The sequence below is a fragment of the Meles meles genome, chromosome 2 (assembly GCF_922984935.1).
Source record: "Meles meles chromosome 2, mMelMel3.1 paternal haplotype, whole genome shotgun sequence".
Lineage (NCBI taxonomy): Eukaryota > Metazoa > Chordata > Mammalia > Carnivora > Mustelidae > Meles > Meles meles.
Window position 1 is genome coordinate 164,744,153 of NC_060067.1, and position 19,139 is coordinate 164,763,291.

Sequence of the window (19,139 nt, forward strand, 5' to 3'; positions counted from 1 at the left end):
GGACATGGCCAAGGAAAGAATCTATGAACCTGAAGATAGGTCAAATAGAAACTTTTCAAACTTTCTCTTTATCCAAGAGAAAAAAGAATTAAAAACATAAGACCAGAACATCCGAAACTGTGGGGCAGTATCAAAAGTATAATATACAGATAATTAGAATAACAGAGGGAGAAAATAGACTGGAGCAGAAGAAATATTTGAAATAATACTGGCTAAAAGTTTTCCAAAATGAATGATATATATCAAACCGCAGCTCCAGAAAGCTCAGAAAACATCAAGCAGGATAAATATCTGTAATATCTATACCTAGGCATACTATATTCAAACTGCAGAAAATCAAAGACAAAACCAAAATCTTTAAAGAACCAGAGTGAAGGAAAACACTTTACCTTATAAAATAACAAGGGTAGGAATTACAATGGACAGAATTCTCATCAGAAACCATGCAAGCAAGAAGAAGTTGGGTAAAATATTTAAGTGTTGACAGAAAAATCCGACCAACCTGACATTCTATATTCAGGAAAATTATCCTTGAAATGTGAAGGAGAAAGAAAGACCTTCTCAGATAAAAGCTGAAGAAATTTATTACAAGCAGACTAGCACTGCAAGAAGTGTTAAAGGAAGTTCTTTACATCATTTGTCATTGGGAAAATGTAAATTAAAGGAACAATAAGATGTCACTACACACCTATTAGAATGACCAAAACCAGAACACTGACATCAAATACTGGCTGGGATGCGGGACAGCACAAATGTGTGGGAGTGCAAAATGGTACAGCAACTTGGGAAGGCAGTTTGACAGTTTGGCAGTTTCTTTTTTTTTTTTTAATTTGTTTGTTTATTTACAGCATAACAGTGTTCATTGTTTTGGCATCACACCCAGTGCTCCATGCAGTACGTGCCCTCCCTATTACCCACCACCTGGTTCCTCAACCTCCCACCCCCCCGCCCCTTCAAAACCCTCTGGTTGTTTTTCAGAGTCCATAGTCTCTCATAGTTCATCTCCCCTTCCAGTTTCCCTCAACTCCCTCTCCTCTCCATCTCCCCATGTCCTCCATGTTATTTGTTATGCTCCACAAATAAGTGAGACCATATGATACTTGACTCTCTCTGCTTGACTTATTTCGCTCAGCATAATCTCTTCCAGTCCTGTCCATGTTGCTACAAAAGTTGGGTATTCATCCTTTCTGATGGAGGCATAATACTCCATTGTGTATATGGACCACATCTTCCTTATCCATTCATCCGTTGAAGGGCATCTTGGTTCTTTCCACAGTTTGGCAACTGTAGCCATTGCTGCAATAAACATTGGGGTACAGATGGCCCTTCTTTTCACTCCATCTGTATCTTTGGGGTAAATACCCAGCAGTGCAATTGCAGGGTCATAGGGAAGCTCTATTCTTAATTTCTTCAGGAATCTCCACACTGTTCTCCAAAGTGGCTGCACTAACTTGCATTCCCACCAACAGTATAAGAGGGTTCCCCTTTCTCCACATCCTCTCCAACACACGTTGTTTCCTGTCTTGCTAATTTTGGCCATTCTAACTGGTGTCAGGTGGTATCTCAATGTTGTTTTAATTTGAATCTCCCTGATGGCTAGTGATGATGAACATTTTTTCATGTGTCTGATAGAGTTTGGCAGTTTCTTATAAAACTAAACATACTCTAACCTATGATCCAGCAATCACACTCTTTGACATTTAACCAAAGAAGCTCAAAGGTTATGAACACACAAAATGTTGCACACAAATTCATGTCTGCCAAAACTTGGAAGCAAAAGAAACGTCCACCAATGGGTGAACAGATGAACTGTGGTATATCCAGACAATGGAATATTATTCAGTGCTGAAAAGAAATGTACTATCAAGTCATGAAAAGACATGGAGAAATTTTAAACGCACATTTCTAAGAGAAAGAAGCCCATCTGACAAGGTTTCATACTGTGTGATTCCAACCAGATGACATTCTGGAAAAAGCAAAACTATGGAGACCGTGAAAAGATCAGCGGGTGCCAGAGGCTAGATGCAGGGGGAAGGATCAACAGGTAAAGAGCACAGAGGATTTTTAAGGCAGTGAAACTATTCTGTGTGATACTGTAATAAGGGACACATAACACTATACATTTGTCCAAACCCACAAAACGTCTAACACCAACATAAACCCTAATCATGTAAACTATGGACTCTGTGTGATAAGGTTGTGTCAGTGTGGGTTTATCAGTTCCAAAAATGGGCCCCTCTGTTGGGGGATGTTGATAGTGGGAGAGGCTATGCAGATGTGGGGGTGACCCTCCTTTCAATTTTGTTGTAACCCTAAATCTGCTCTAAAACAAATACAGTCTTTAAAAAAAAAATCTTCAGAAAGACGAGAAATAAAACTGGTGAGAAACTAAGTTTTATGTAACTAAAAAGGAAGCGTGTGGAGAAGAAAGAAATGAGGAGTCTTCCCACCCTCGTTTGGATAATCTTTCAGTTTCACAAAACCTGTGTCTCTATGCCATACCACATTCATGGTAGACATTAAACTTAAGAGGGGTGTTTCCCTCTGAGTATTTAAAAGTGCAGATCCTATTTATAGTGCTCCTGATAGAGGTCCAATTATCTCCCTTCCAGGGGTAATTATATTGGACATAGTGTAATGAAATCTATATCCAAAGAGAAGCTAGATATAGAAAATCCCCTTCTTTAAAAAAAGAAGATACATAGATAAACAAGAGAACCTGGACCTTATTAAGCCGAAAGGTACCTACTAGATAAACATGTGTGTTTATATCCAGTAACTACCGGATAAAGCATGTGTGATGTCACGTAACACTGACATAGTCACGATTGAAAGCAGAAACTTGTGGGGAGAAAAATGAGAAAGGACCAGAGATTGACTTCGCTAAGGTCATACAGCTGGCAACTGATAAAACCACAATTCAAATTCAGATCTTGCCCACATCACCACGAATTACAAATAAATGATAGGAATCTGTTTTTCCCAAGTACGCAATTAATAAAGGGACCTTTTGTAATACGCAAGAACTAGGCAGCAGAATGGCACTTTTGTGACCTTACGGGAATTTTTGCAGCTTCCCAAAGGATCTAATTCATATCCAGGAGAAGCAAAAAAAAAAAAAAAAAAAAAAAAAAAGACAATCTGTGACAGTTGTGTCAAGCTGCTAGTCATTGAATTACAATAGAGAGTCCATTTGCCAACAGTTTTCTAGAAAAACGGCAGCCAGACTGCGACTTTTTCACTGGAGTCAGTTTCCTTATTCTTGAAATGGCTAAATCAGCAGTAAAGGTCTCAGAAAACAGACCCAGTTACCATCCCCCTGGGCATCCTCATGCTGATTAATCACAACAGCTGGATCACACCAGCTGGAAAATATCCCTTGCTCCTCAGAATGGGCCCAGTACTTAATCTCCATGCCGTTCATCTGGTATTTAATGTACACTCTATTAGACTGGCGGCCATATTTTATGCATGTTGTTCTTAATCAAATTCTAAGCTATTTGAGGACAAGGACCTACAGGTTATCTCTCAAAGCCCCCAACAGTTGGCAAGGTGCCCAAAAGATGCTCCATTAAACAGCAGTTGAACGATTTTCTAGTGAGGAAAAGAAAGTTCTCCCAGGATTCAGGGGTGAAATTGGTCTAGAATTAGTAGCTGGAAGCATCTTTCCAAGCTGTAATGAAGTGAGGCTCAGATTACAAAAACCAGAAGTGAAGTTCATTCGTTAAGAGGTCACCCATTCCCCTATCCAACAAACATCTCTGCACTCTCCCAGCATTGCACAAATGGTGGGTTCAGATTTGGAAGGATGTGCCCATAAAAAGAGAGCAGAATTAAACACTCATCAGTGGAATCCATCTTTTGTTCATATTAATATAGCTTTATTGTTTTATCTGGTTGCCTGTGTGTTACTTCCACCATCAATAATGAGAACTTCCTGTCGGCAGAAAGTTCACTCCAGATCCGTATATTTCTCCCGAGTGTATATGTGGTTTATAACTTACCCATTTTATATGTAAATACATGTAACTCACATTTGCATTTTGTTTAGCTTTAGTTTACAATTAGTGAGCATTGTCTGCCATCTGATAGAAACCATGCCTTTAACGCCATTCTAAGATTCCTAAGCATTGGGACACCTGGGTGGCTCAGTCAGTTGAGCGTCTGACTCTTGATTCAGCTCAGATCTGGTCTCAGGGGTGTGGGATTGAGCCTCATGTCCGTCTCTGCCCTCAGTGCCGTCTGCTTGTCCCTCTCCCTCTGCTCCTTCCCTCCCCCACCACTCACTCACATGCTCTCTCTCTCTTAAATTAATTACTTTTAATTTCCTAAACATTTAACAGAGGTGCAGAAACAAGTCCAAGAAAATCCTTAGTGCCCACATTTTACCTGACAAATCTTCTCTAATTTTTGGCTCTGAATTGCTAATTCATCCAGTATCTAACTCCTTAGTCATGGCCCTAGTCATTAGCATCCCAAGAGGCTCTGGTGTACAGTCTCAACCCAACACCCTGATTGTCAACCCACCAACCAGTTTTTGGTTCCACCTTTCGCATACTGGATTTGAATGTGCCCATGAGCCTTATCAGCATGATCTGAGCCATGATAGGATGAGTGTTTTTTCCCTTTTTTTTTTTAAGATGTTATTTATTTGACAGTGAGGCAGGCAGATGGGGGGGGGGGGTGGGAACAGGCTCCCTGCTGAGCAGAGAGCCCAACTCAACTCAAGGCTTGATCCCAGGACCCTGAGATCGTGATCTGAGCCGAATACAGAGACTTAATACTCTGAGACCCCAGGCGCCCGTTTCTTCCCTTTTAAACAGTGAAAACCCAGTGATACAAAGATGAGTATCTCTATTATCACTCATTTTCACTAGTACTATACTAATACTTAATGTCCATACCATTCATCTGATATTTAACTTGTACTCTATTAATTTGGTGGTAAGTTTTTAAGTACATTATTATTCTTCAAATTCTAAGCCATTTCAGGATAAAGAACTATTCATATCTCTGCAATGATGAAATTCTACATCTGTGTTATCCAATAGGTAGCAACATGTGGCTACCAAATACCTGGAATGGCAGGTACAATTAATTAAATGAATTCTTAATTTCATTCCATTTTAGTTAACTTAAATTTAAGTAGATGTTTGTAGCAGTATTATCAACAATAGTCAAACTATGGAAAGGCCCAAATGTCCAGCAACTGATAAGTGGATCAGGAAGATGTGGCACCCTCCCCTTGCTTGTGTGTGCTCTCTCTCTCTCTCTGTCAAATAAATAAATAAAATCTTTATTTTAAGATTTTATTTATTCGACAGAGAGAAACACAGTGAGAGAGGGAACACAAGCAGGGGGAGTGGGAGAGGGAGAAGCAGGCTTCCCGGCGAGCAGAGAGCCCAATGCAGGGCTCAATCCCAGGACCCTGGGATCATGACCTGAGCGGAAGGCAGACACTTAACAACTGAGCCACCCAGGCGCCCCAATAAAATCTTAAGAAGAAGAAGAAAAAGGAGGAGGAGGAGGAGGAGAAGAGAAGGGAGGAAGAAGAGGAGAAGAGGAGGCACATACATATAATGGAATATTATTCAGCCATCAAAAAGAATGAAATCTTTCCATTTGCAATGATATGGATTGAGCTAAAGAATATTATGCTGAGGGAAATAAGTCACTCAAAGAAAGACAAGTACTATATGATTTCACTCGTATGTGGAACTTAAGAAACAAAACTGATGACCATAGAGGAAAGGGGAAAAAAAGAGAGAGAGAGAGAGGGAGGCAAACCATTAGAGACTCTTTTTTTTCCCCCCATAAGAGACTCTTAACTACAGAGAACAAACAGGGTTGCTAGACGGGAGGTGGGGGGGTAATGAGCTAAATGGGTGATGGGCATTATGAGGACAACTGTTGTGATGATCACTGGGTGTTATATGTAAGTGATGAATCACTAAATGCTACTGCTAAACCAACATGACACTGTATGTTAACTAACTAAAATTTAAATAGAAACTTGAAATATTAAAAAAATGTAAGTAGTTGCAAGTAGCCACTGACATCTATAGTGGACTGTGTGGGAGAGAAACAAACACATTTCAACTGCAAAAGAAGACAACTTAGCAGGTGTTATATTGTGAGCATGAACAAAACACTCTGTGAGGACAGAGTAAGGAACAACTAATTATGTCTCAAAAGGCTGGAGAAATTTAGCAAAATATATGGCATTAAAATTATAATCTAAGCAACAAATAAAATTTCACCAAACAAAAAAGTTCAGAAAGGCATTTCAGATGGAGGACACAAGCTGAATAAATGCTAGAGGAAATATAACTTATTTCTAAGATACTAACACCCAATTACAATGTTTGTTTTGGGGGATGGGTTCCCCTACCGTCAAGCAATTCTGCGACACAAGCTGGGTATCCTACAACTCAAAACAATTCTGTGACTATCTATCTGGAGAGAGCATCAGATCTCACAGGCTAGGATCTCGGTCCCTTGAGACCACCCCTTCCACCACTGTGTTTCTGATCTACCGGCTACAGATTGGAGGTTCCCACCATGTCCTCCTTGGGTCAATTAATTTGCTAGAGTGGTCGACAGAACTCAGAAAAACATTTACCTACCAGATTACTGACGAATTATAAAAAGATACGACTCAAGAAAAGCCAAATGGAAGTGATGCATAGGGCAAGCTGTGGGGAAAGGGCACAGAGCTTCCATGCCCTCTTTGAGGGCACAACTCTCCCTAAATCTCCATATGTTCACCAACCGGAAACTTCCCAAACCCAGGCCTTTGGGGTTTTTAAGGAAGCTTCATTACAAAGCCATGACTGATTAAATCATTGGCATTGGGGATTGAACTTAATCTCCTATCCCTCCCTTCTGAGAGGTCAGGGGTAGATGTTGGGACTGAAAATTCTACCCAATCTCTTAATAACATGGCTGGCTCTACTGACAGTGAGCCCTATTCTTAGGTGCAATCCTAAAGTCACTTCACTAACATAACAAGACACTTCTATCACTCAGGAAATTCTATGTGTTTTAAGAGCTCTCTGTCAGAAATAGGAATAAAGCCTAAATATATATTTCTTATTATTGTTTTTAAAAAATCCAACTGGGTAAATTTGAAGATCTAATAGGCTTTATTCAGCAATTCATGAATCAGACAGCATTCCCTCTAGCACACAGAAAGGACCTCCAAAGAGCTGTAGAAAACCAGAGACTTCGGTAGGCAGAAGAAGGCGGAGACAAAGAGCAGATTACCTCCTCTTTCTATGGGGGATAGAAGGGATCTGCCAGGTGGATTACCTCACCACTGCTGACCAGGAAATTCCAGACTGACTGGTTTAAGATTACAATCCCTGGAGGGACAGCTGGGTGGCTCAGTCAGGTGAAACATCTGCCTCTTGATTTCGGTTCAGGTCATCATGTCAGGGTTATGAGATGGAGCCCTGCATTCGGCTCAGCACTCAGCAGGAAGACTTCTTGAGATTCTGTCCCTCCCCCTCTACCCCTTCCCCTATTTGCACTCTCTCTCTCTCAAATAAATAAATAAATCTAGAACGACAGAAAGAGAAGGAAAGAAAAGATTACAATCCTGGAAGTTGAAACTGCAATCAGGTTATGTATTAAGTCGGTTTGAGGCCATGGGGCTTAGCACAAGGGACTCTGTTTGGGGACTGCTGTTTCTTTTTTTAACACTGTAAACCACAATATCACAGTCTAGCCCCTGGTCTTTGGACAGTCTTTTAGAGGAAAATCTCATAAAAGTTAAAAACAAAATATTGCCACATTATGAAAATCCCATTCGGTCATTAATAATTATTCATTCCACATCATACCCTCTAAAAATATCTCCCAAGGCACGATCACTCAGATTTGTAGGCTTCCATTCAGTTTTATCAGGTTCTAAAAACGGAAGTAATATCAGCAACATATGGTTTCCTCCTTCAGGCACTTGATAGACCCAGACTAAGACAATATCATCTCTTGCTCTGAGCCTTTTCAGGGTGTTGATATAATACTGGATTTCCCTATTCCATAAGCCATTTATCCAGCTACTGTGTTTCCTTCTCTCCATTTACACCCAAATGTTTCTACCTTTAGAAGGGCCATTAGGTTAGGGCATTGTGCTGGTCTAGATTGCAGGCAGGAATACTAGTCTAGCAAGTCCCTCCCCCTCAGTCCACTCCTGTTCACATAGGGTCAGGTTACACAGGTACAGAACTGGTGGGATACCTTTACTTCCAGGCTATATAGCTGCATTCATTGTTAATCCCAACTTTTGTCAGATGAGGTAAAGGTCCATCCTGCCCTATCACACCCTTAAGAATCATCCCGGCTACCAGCCCTTGAAGTTGCATCCCTGGTCACATGACCACTGCATCAGGTATGGGGTGGAAAAGTGAAGATGATGTGGGGAAGAAGTAATACCATCACGTTCCTCAACCCCATTGTAAATCACAATATCACAAAAGCCAAGAAGCTTAGAAGTACAGAGATAAGAAATAAAACTGGAAAGACTGGTTGAGGCCAAAGGTTTCTAGAAATATGCTATCAGATATGTTAGGTCTTTGGGACATGTGGGTATTTAAGTTAAATTAAATTAAAATATTCAATTAATCAATTGTGCTAGTCATTTCATAGATTCAATAGACACTGTGGCTAGTGGCTACCGTATTGGATAACACAGATACTGAACATTTCCATCATGGCAGAAATTTCTTTTTTTTTTTTTAAGATTTTATTTATTTATTTGACAGACAGAGATCACAAGTAGGATGAGAAGCAGGCAGAAAGAGAGAGAGGGAAGCAGGCTCCCCACCAAGCAGAGAGCCCAATGCAGGGCTCCATCCCAGGACTCTGAGATCATGACCTGAGCTGAGGGCAGAGGCTTAACCCACTGAGCCACCCAGGCGCCCCATGGCAGAAATTTCTAATGAACTGTGCCTGCTGTAGAGTTTTATTGCTGTTTGTTTATATTTTTGTTTTGTTTTTAATTCATCTTAAATCTTCCAATGGAGAGGGACCTGGGTGTCTCAGTTGGTTAAACGTCTGCCTTCAGCTCAGGTAATGATCCTGGGGTCCTGGGATCGAGCCCCTAATTGGAGTCCCTGCTCAGCGAGGAGCCTGCTTCTCCCTCTCCCCGGCTGCCCCCCCTGCTTGTGCTTGCTTGCTTGCTCTCTCACTCTCTCTGTCAAATAATTAAATACAAAAAAATTTTAAATCCTCTGATGGAATGAAGGGGTAGGGGGGAATAAAGAAGTAAAAAGCAGTGGAAACTGTGAATAGGCCAGTTAGAATTTGATGGGGTAAGAATGAATCAAAAAGGCACCTGCTCTTTCTAAACAATACCATTCCTTTCTGGACAGTATCACTGGCGCTGAAGACTCAGCCTCACACCTTGCTATGGTCTGACTGCTGCGTGCCCCCCAAAATGTATATATTGAAATATAATCCTCAACATGATGGTATTAGGAGGCAGGCCCTAATATGGGATGTGATTAAGTCAGAGGGCAGAACTTTCATAATTGGAATTAGTACCCTAGAGAGCTGGCTTGCCCCTTCAAGCATATAAAGACACAAAGAGAAGACAATCTAAAACCCAAAAGGGGGTCTTCACCAGAACCCAGCCATGAACTGGGTTCATGAACCCGATCTTGAACTGTAGCCTCCAGAACTGTGAGAAATCAGGTTGGCTCTTTATAAGCTAACCAGTGCAAGCTATAGCATTTTATTATAGCTTCTTGAAAGGACTCAGACAAAAATCTGGTGCTGAGAAATGAGGGTGCCACTGTGATAATAGTCTAAAAATTTGGAAGAGTTTCGGAGCTCGGTAATGGGCATAGTCTGGAAGAGTCCAGAGGTGCACATTAAAAAAAGCCTGCATTGCCATGAACAGACCGTGGAAGGCAAATCTGGAGAACTGTAGGGAGAGCCTCAGTCTTCTTAAGGAATACCTCAGCAGTCACGAACAGAATGTTGGTAGAAGTATGGGTGTTAAAGGTTATTTTAAGAGGTCTTGGATGGAAATGAGGAATGTGTTATTGGAAACTAGAGGAAAGGTGATCCTTACTATAAAGTGGCAAAGAGCTTGGCTGAATTGTGTTCATGTCCTCGTGTTCTGTGGAAAGTACAACTTTTGAGCGATGAAATCGAGTATTTGGCTAAGGAATTTTCCAAGCAAAGTATTGAAGAAGCGGCTTGGTTTCTCATGAACACTCACAGTAAAAAAAAGGCATAGAAAAATGACTTAAAGATGTAACTGTTAACCAAAAGGGAAGCAGAATTAAAAATTGGAAAAATTCTCAGCTTATCTGTCTTGCAAAAAATGAGCACGTTTATTTGGGAGAGAGCACAAAGGATGTGGCCAAATTTAATAAAGTAGTACAGACCGACCTCTTCAGCAGAAGCTAGAAGGTATTGTTCAAGACAGTGGGGACATCTAAACAGAAACCAGGACCTAGTAATCAAGATACTAGAAGAATGACCCTGAAAGCATTTTAGAGCTCTCCCCGAGCTGCTCCTCTCATCACCAACCCAGAGTGCAAGAGCCCATGGGACAGAACAAGTTCAAGGCTCTGCTCCCTGCATTCTAGTGCCTTGCTCCCAGGCTGCCCCAGGGTTCAGCAAGAACTGAGGTGTCACCCCTTCTGGGGGCACACGTGGTAAACCATGGGAGCACCCCTTTGATAAACCAAAGCAGCATCCTTAAGGAGTCATCTCCGCTGCACTAGGTTTACTGAAACCAAGGGGGCATGACTCGTTCCACAGAGATTTCAAAGGATGGAAATCCTGGAGGCTGGAAGGCACCATCCAGGCGGGGAGTCCTCACCAAGGCAAGGCCCAATGGAGCTGGGACAGCAGACTCACCTCACTGGGTCTTAAGTTTTTTGGACTTGCTCAGAACCTGTTATGCCTCCCTTCTTTGCATTTCCTCCTTTTTGGAATGAGAATGCCTATCATACATCTGTTCCTCTATTATATTTTGGAAGCACAGAAACATGTTGGATTTCACATGTTCATAGCTGGACAGCAATTTGCCTCAGGATGAGTCATCTCGTCCATATCTGATTTAGATGATATGTAGGTGAGACTGTGAACTTCGGCTTTCAAGTTGATGCCAGATCGAGTTAAGACTTTAGCGGCTATCGGCATAGAATGAATGCATTTTGGGTGTGAAAGGATATGGATTTGGGGGGACCAGATGAAATGTTTTGTGTCCCCAACCAAATTCATATGTTGAAATCCTAGCCCCCAAAGTGATAGTATTAGGAGGTGGGGCCTTTGAGAAGGGGGTTAGGTCATGAGGGTGAAGGCTCAGGAATGGAATTAGTGCCCTTATAAAGGAAACCCCAGAGAGCTAGCTTGCCTCTTCTACCATATGAGTACACAGCAAAATGATGGTTGTTTAATAAACCGGACATCTTCACCAAACACCAAATATGCTGGCTCCATGATCCTGGACTTCCCAGTGTCCAGAACCATGAGAAATGTTTGTAAGTCACCCAGTTTATGGTATTTTCTTATAGCAGCCCAAATGGACTAAGATACCCCTTACTGAACTTTAGGTTAGCACGGTTTCTGTGCCACTTGCCAATCCTATTCCAAACCCTAAACAATAAAATGGATATGTGGGGATGAGAACCAGAAACTATAATGAGAGAGCACTGGTAAGGAAATAAATAATCATTTTTTTTTTTAAATATTATTTCAAAAAGACAAGTTAGAACTAGAGATTTAAAGGTCCTGGAGGGGGAAGACCATTCTTTTTCAAATGCATGTTTTTTCCTATTTCTTTCTCCCCTTTTCACCTTTAACATAGGTTCTCACACTAACTGATGACTGTCACGAGTTTCTGACACTCCAAGAAACTCATACCCAGGCCACCAATCTTCTATAAGACTCAGCTGAGAATCAACAACAAACTATATTCCAGCTGAATTATCCTCTGTTCCTGATAGGACCACTGTATCCAAGTTCCTTTCTGCTTGCCAACTCAGGCCAACCATGTAGAAGTTCACGTCCCTTTAGATCACAAAAATTGTCCTAAATAATTAACCTTTTCTTTCTTTTCTCTGACCCTCGATGAGTTCCCTCTTACGTAGCTGTTCTCAAACAACCAGCTGCCCCTGTTCTTTCTGGGGGTCCGAAAGGTCAACGTTCTTTTCTTTGTCTCACTGAGAGTTTCTTCACCCTTTTCACTTTGACTCTGTCACAAACATTTAGAGGTAACTCCTCCAGCCACAAGGTATGTCCTGATGTCACTGCTCTGGTGGCTAATGAATCTGTGTTTGTGTATTCTTGGGGTTTTCAGGAATTTTTAAAGTTGTAGTTTTAAGATATAAACATATGAGATTAGTTCAGTTGGTTCTCAAGACTTCTACTGAGATATTCCTAGCTGCCGTCAGGTAAAATCTAAAATCCATGTTACCTCCTTTCTATCCAGTAAGTCATTATCTTAAAATCCCCAACTTTTCTTCACACCTATATGGAAGCACAACAACAAAAAGAATATCATTTTTGCCTTCTTCTGCATTAACTTTTAAAAAATTGTTTTAACTTTCTGAGTTTTATCAAAATATTAATTTGGAATTTAATAAAATTTATTCTAAAATAAAAATTTTTCTGAAATGTGTTTTCCTCATATTTTAGGATCAATTGTTGGCTTAAAAAGGCAGATTGGAGGGGCGCCTGGGTGGCTCAGTGGGTTAAAGCCTCCGCCTTTCGCTCAGGTCATAATCCCAGGGCCCTGGGATCGAGCCCCGCATCGGGCTCTCTGCTTGGCAGGGAGCCTGCTTCCTCCTCTCTCTCTCTCTGCCTGCCTCTCTCCCTACTTGTGATCTCTATCTGTCAAAAAAATAAAATAAAATCTTTAAAAAAAAAAATAAAAAAAAATAAAAAGGCAGATTGGAGAAACACTTATTAACCCACAGCAGTGCATAAGGTCTACTCAAAAATGCTAAAAAATGATAATACTTCAAGTCAGAAACTTCTTTGACTCAAGGAAGAAAAGAAACTACTCCAAAGAAACTAGGGAAAACTGTAATTAAAAAATAAAAGGATAACAACAGCTATCTTTTCCTCAGTTTGATAGATGATGGTAATTTACCACCTAAACTGTTGTGTCTTAAGCAACAGAACATGGTGGAGTAGCATTTTGGTGTTAGTTAAATTGTGATGTCATTTTGAGATCAGTGTCTAAAGCACTGGCTGGAGAAGGAAACATAATAACTAAGACCTTAATGAAGCTTCTACATTTGACACTTGCCAAATGCCTGCTGGATAAAAAGTTGGTTAAAGAAATCACGACACTGCCACTTTCCAAAAGTGCAGCAACTTGACAAACTGTTTAGCTGTAAACATGAAAATTGAGATAGTATCTCATTTGCAAAATTGCATTTTTGTTTTGTTATTGATGAACCTATAGATGTGGCTAGACTTGTTTTGCTTGAATTCTTCTGATATTAGCATCCACTAATGATCAAAGATGTTTTATATGAGTGTTGGCAGCAAACACAAGGGGTACTGAAATACTCAAAGTGTTGAATAATTTTTAAATGTCTCATGTTTTATCCTGAACCAACTATGATGACATTTTCAGTCATGGCACAATAGCAATGGTGAAGAGAGCTGCTAATAACTAACATAAACCAAGGAAGCGGCACCAAACTCTGCTAGTAGTCTCATTCTTCAACCCCACACACAAAAATGGCAGTTTCTCCTTAGGATGTCCTTCATAAAGCATGAAAAAAAGTAGTAATGTTATTAAATTTTGACTTCCAAGTGCCTGTCTTTTTTTTTTTTTTAATTTATCCATTTATTTTACATGGGGAGAGAGAGAGAGAGAGAGAGCTGGGTGGGGAGCAGAGGGTGAGAATCCTCAAGCAGAGTCCCCACCGAATGCAGAGCCAGACGAGAGGCTCAATCCCAGGACGCTGAGTTCATGACCTGAGCTGAAACCATCAATCAACACATGTTGTTTTTTGTTGTTGTTGTTGGTTTTGGTTTTTTGGTTAGTATTCAGTGTGACAAATTCAGGTTATGTGTAAAGCACTTCTGGCACAAACCAAAATGGTTGTCTCGAGAAAAACCACTTGTGTGATTGTTTGGGCTTGAGCTGAACTACCTGCTTGTTTCACAGAAAGAATGACTAGCCACAATACTAGGGTTATTTAGATTTGCGTGTTTGGCAGACATTTTCTTGAACATGAACAAAGTGAGCTTGTCATTTGAAAAGAAACAGTCATCAGCATTTGTTGCCAATGGTAAAATTTGAACTTTCAAGAAAAACTAAGAATATTGGAAAACTTGCCTCCACTACTATCAGCTTGATAGCTTTCCAGTACTTAGAGACTTTGCTGATGAGGTTAGTGATTAATGAATGTGATTTTTTAAAATGAAACCAGTCAACATTTGTAAGATTTGTATGACTCAATGAGCTCATATCTTCCAAATAGTCAATGTAGTAAAATTACAAAATCGTGCCTGAATAAGATATATTGAGAGTGCAAAGGTAGACCATAGATTTCAATTTCACTCAGCACAAAAAGTTCATTGATAAGGTTTCACATTCCACATTGCCCTAACCTTTAAGAAACCACCACTTGTTAAGCTGTGGTGAAGTATCAAAGAATAGTAACAGTTATCTGAAACAGCTATTAAAATATTTGTCTATTTTCCCAACTACATTATCTGTGGGAAGCTCCCACCAAGTGTACTTTATACACTTCAAGTGTGTGGCAACAGACTGAATACAAGAGAAAATATGAGAATGCCACATTCTTCTAAGCTATACATGACAGAGATTTGCAAAAAGGAAAAAAAAAAAGCCACTCTAAAAAAAGCCCCATTGTTTTTTTAAATAGTCTTTTTTTATTACTATGCTATTTAAATTAACATGTATTAGGTATATTATTGTTACTATTAAATTAACTAGTAAATATTGTAAACTTTTCTCTACTTTAATTTCTGCCTTAGTAAATATCCATGATGTAACCTGCATAAACAAACCCACTGAGTGTTCCTTCATAATTTTTATGAAATAAAATTGAGACCAAGAAGTTTGAGAACTACTATTCTTAACTATCAACTGTCAAAAATGTCTTTGGAGCTGTAGGTACCCTGGGTTTAAGTCTTAATAAAAGATAAAGAAGAGAGAGGAGGACTCACTCCCTTTGACCTTCTCCCCAGATTCTCAAACGTATCCCTCAGCTGTCCTTCATTTGCTTCACTTTTACTTCTGGCTGCAGACGTACCCCCTTCCACCACCCACACTCCACCTCTAATCCTGTGATAATGGAAAGACAGAATGGACAGGAAAGGAGTACCTCTCATTGCTCCTGTTCCCAGTGTTGAGCATTGTCTTTCCCAACGTTTTCACTTCTATAAGGATCTTTTAATTCAACACCAGTGTGGGGAAGTAGTGTGGCTTACTGGAAAGCACTGGCAAACCTAGGTTCAAAGTCTGGCTCCACCCCTCACTACCATTGAGCGAGCCATCCAGTATGAGAGAGACTCAGTTGCCTCTTCTACAGAACACAGAGAAGAATACTTATTGCTAGGGTTATTGCTAGGTTTTTACAAAGAAAGAACAAAGTAGAACATAGAGGGCAACTCAACAAATCTGAGTTTCTCTCCTTCTTTCTCCCACTATCTATGTTCCTGAATCACATTCCCACTTTCCAGGGCACGGAGAAAGTCAAAGAGATTTGGGAAAAGATAGGGACGTGGTCTACAGAAGACCCATAACCCCCATTGACAATGGGATGTGTAATTCTCGCCACCATCTCTAGCCTCTGTACAAGGGAGCCTGGGAAAAAATAAACTCTTTCCCTATGTCATACCCTTCATAATCATCAAGTAATTCTGTTTTTGTTTTTTGGTTTTTTGGAGGAAGAAGATGGATGAAAGTGATGCCCCAAGAGATCTTCAGTCTTCAGGTCAACATTCATGCTATGGGGAAAAAAGCCTCTGGCTTTCATTCAGCCTGGGGCCCAGAGTTAAATTGGGTCCTTGTTGAACAAAATAACAATTTTGAGATGGGCATGAGGTGACTCTGGCCAACATCCAGATGTGTTTCAAAAGGACATGGATTCTCTACAAAGGACACCAAGAAAGGCATGTGCTAGTAACTTGTTTTGGTCTCTACATGTGATCTGAGTGGCCAACACAGTGATGGGGGTGTGATCCAAGTGCTTGTGTCCAGCAGAACCAATTGGAACTAGAGCTGTGCTGGAGACAGGATTCCAAAAGCCAAGCCCATGAAGCTATAGCAATAAATGGTATTCCAGGAGAGTCTGCTTCAAAGACTTGTGTTTATGATTTCCTCTCTAAGAGCTCCTTAGGGAGAGGGCCATGTTTTCATGCGGCATTTTCCAACCTAACAAAGCAGCCCCTTCCTTTTGCGGTCATCCTGACCCTGTACTTCTCTCCAAGGCATTAGCAAACCATGCCTTGAGGAAACCACTCTTGCCACAGCTCAGCTGAAAAGAGACCAAAGCCCTGAGGACCAGGGAAGCCAAGGGTATAAATGCCAGTCCAAGGGCAGAAGACTGAACTCCCAGCTCAGTCAGGCAGGTAGGAAGCAAAAGGAATGAGTGCCTCTTTCCTTTCCCTTTTGTTCGATTCATCTCCTCAGTGGAGAAGAGGCTCCATCCACACCCAGGAGGGCCATCTACCTTCTGAGTCCACCGACTCGAGGGCTGCTCTCACAAACACCCCCAAATATAATATTTAATCTGGGCACCACCTCCCCCAGATAAATTGACCCATAAAATTAAATCTCACAAGCCCCCTTGGAAGCCAGGCATTGTTAGAAGAGAAACACAATTTCTGTGATTCCCCACCGCCATCATGCTAGAAGGAACGGTATATAAATCATCCTAACTGAGAATATCATGTTAACAAACCTTCCTCTCATCCAGCATCCCTAACTGATCAGTCTTGAATTTGCAAGATAATGGAAAGCCGTGTCAAAATTAAGCATCAGTCTAGGCTTCTGAATGTGGGACCGCTGCAGGCACCAGAGGCTTCCAAATATTTAGACCATACCGAAAGCACTCTAAGCATCATAGGGCACCAGAGGGGTCAGATCACGTGGCTTGGAGACGCTCTCCCAACAGAGCCTGTCACACTTACAATGCCTCTTCGAGGAAAAACAAATGGCGAATTGCGGGCAGTGAGGAGCTCTGGGAAAGTAGGAGCACCATCGGGAAAAAAAGAAAGGTAACTTGCATTTTGCATGCTATATATTACATTAAGCTGTTTATGAGGTTATAGGGTATGCTGTATTCTATAAAAGAAATATGAGAAAATAGGAATATATCTACATGTTCATTTACTTTTTATGAACAGGAAAAATTGGTATGAGAAACCAGAAACTAATGAAAATGCTTACTTGTAGAAGGTAGTGGGACTGGGGTAGAGGGAATACAGGATGAGATTTCTTGGAATCTGTCTTTTTATCTAGCTTTGACTTTGGAACCATAATTAAGGTTTACATTGCCAAAAGATAAAGTTCACAAATGATGTAAAAAGCAAACTCTAAAATACAAATAGTAACAAATGACCGTAACTATATGGCAAATCCAAAACAAATGTGTAGACAGAAAAATGATGATTTCAAGTAATTTAAGCATAAGGGGATATAGTTTAAGAAGGATTGAAAAGAAAGAGTGAAATTTCTTAAGATTCTTCTTAAAACTTAATTTTTTTGGTAATCTCTACACCCAACATGGAGCTCAAACCCACAACCCCGAGATCCAGTTGCAGGCTCTTCCAACTGAGCCAGCCAGGTGCCCTGCATTGTAATTTTAAAACTATTTTGTTTGTGATGTCATGTAGAGTAAATGTGTCAAAAATCAATGTTGTAGGTAACCAAGGTTTTCACTACAAGGAGGGGAAAATTCAAATATGGAACGAGAGAAGCTGTGGAAAAACTCTGTGTCATTCTATGTGAATCAGCTATGTGAGTATGAAATGTGTATGTATTTCTAAATACCACCCCCTCCCAATGAACAGGAACCAGAATTCTTTGAGAAACACTGATTTCAGGCCTGGACAGGGAAAGAAAAAATGATCCTAAGGAGTATAAGCAAGAAAGAAAGCAAGTGTAAAAGCCTAACGAAGGCAGGTCGAAGGAACAGAGATGTCTTCAGTAGCTCTCATTGTCCAAATCTGGGACAACAGAGAAAAGAGCAACAATACCAATAAATTACTATCATTCAAAAAATGCCTAAGTTCATATTGATACCTGAAAAACAAAGAAAAGGAAGGGGAAGGAAAAGAATAGGAACAAAAGTGAAATCTCTTTTTGAATGAGAATGCTGACTAATATATGTAAAAAGACCAATAAAATTAGAAAACCTTCCAATGTAATAATTGATTTAAGCAAAGATCACCAATGTGTGTTAAAAAAAAAAAAAAAAAAAAAAAAAAAAAACAAGGTATAACCCCACAGGTGACTGATTCATTGGGAAGGTGGGGTGGAGAATAAATTTGCTTTTAAATGGAGAAATACGGTGGTCACCACCTTCCCCAAATAGTGAAGCTTCACAGCCCCAGTAGAGAGACAGCTGACATCTTACGCCTCCTTATGGATACAATGAGTACTCACACCATCATGTGTGTGATGTTCTGGCCAGAATTGTTGGACCTGAAGGTTCAGGTCATGAGGAAATGGTATAACCTATCTTAAACCCTTTAAAAGTTTCAGTGTTATCCAGAACAGAGAAACACTTGAAGGTTGTTCTAAAATAGAAGAAACTAAAGGGACATATCATGCAATAAATAGTGAAAAGTTAGAGAGGGCACCATTGGGACAATTAAAAATGTTTGAGTATGGACAATTGGGTGATAATATCATTTATGTTAATTTCCTTAGGTTTGTTAATAATGGGATTGTGCATGAGAGTTGTCTTTTTCCTGGGAGACACAGGCTGAAGTATTAAGGAGTAAAGTGAGATGAGGAGTGTAGCCTAGTTATGGATGGTTTGAATGGTTTGGCACAAAGGCAGTGGGTTTATATAGAGAAAGTGACACGGAGGTGGTGATAGCAGTTGGAAAATCTAGCTAAAAAGTACACAGTGTTCATTACAGTTTTCAAAACACTATCATGGTTCTTTCCCCTGCCCACT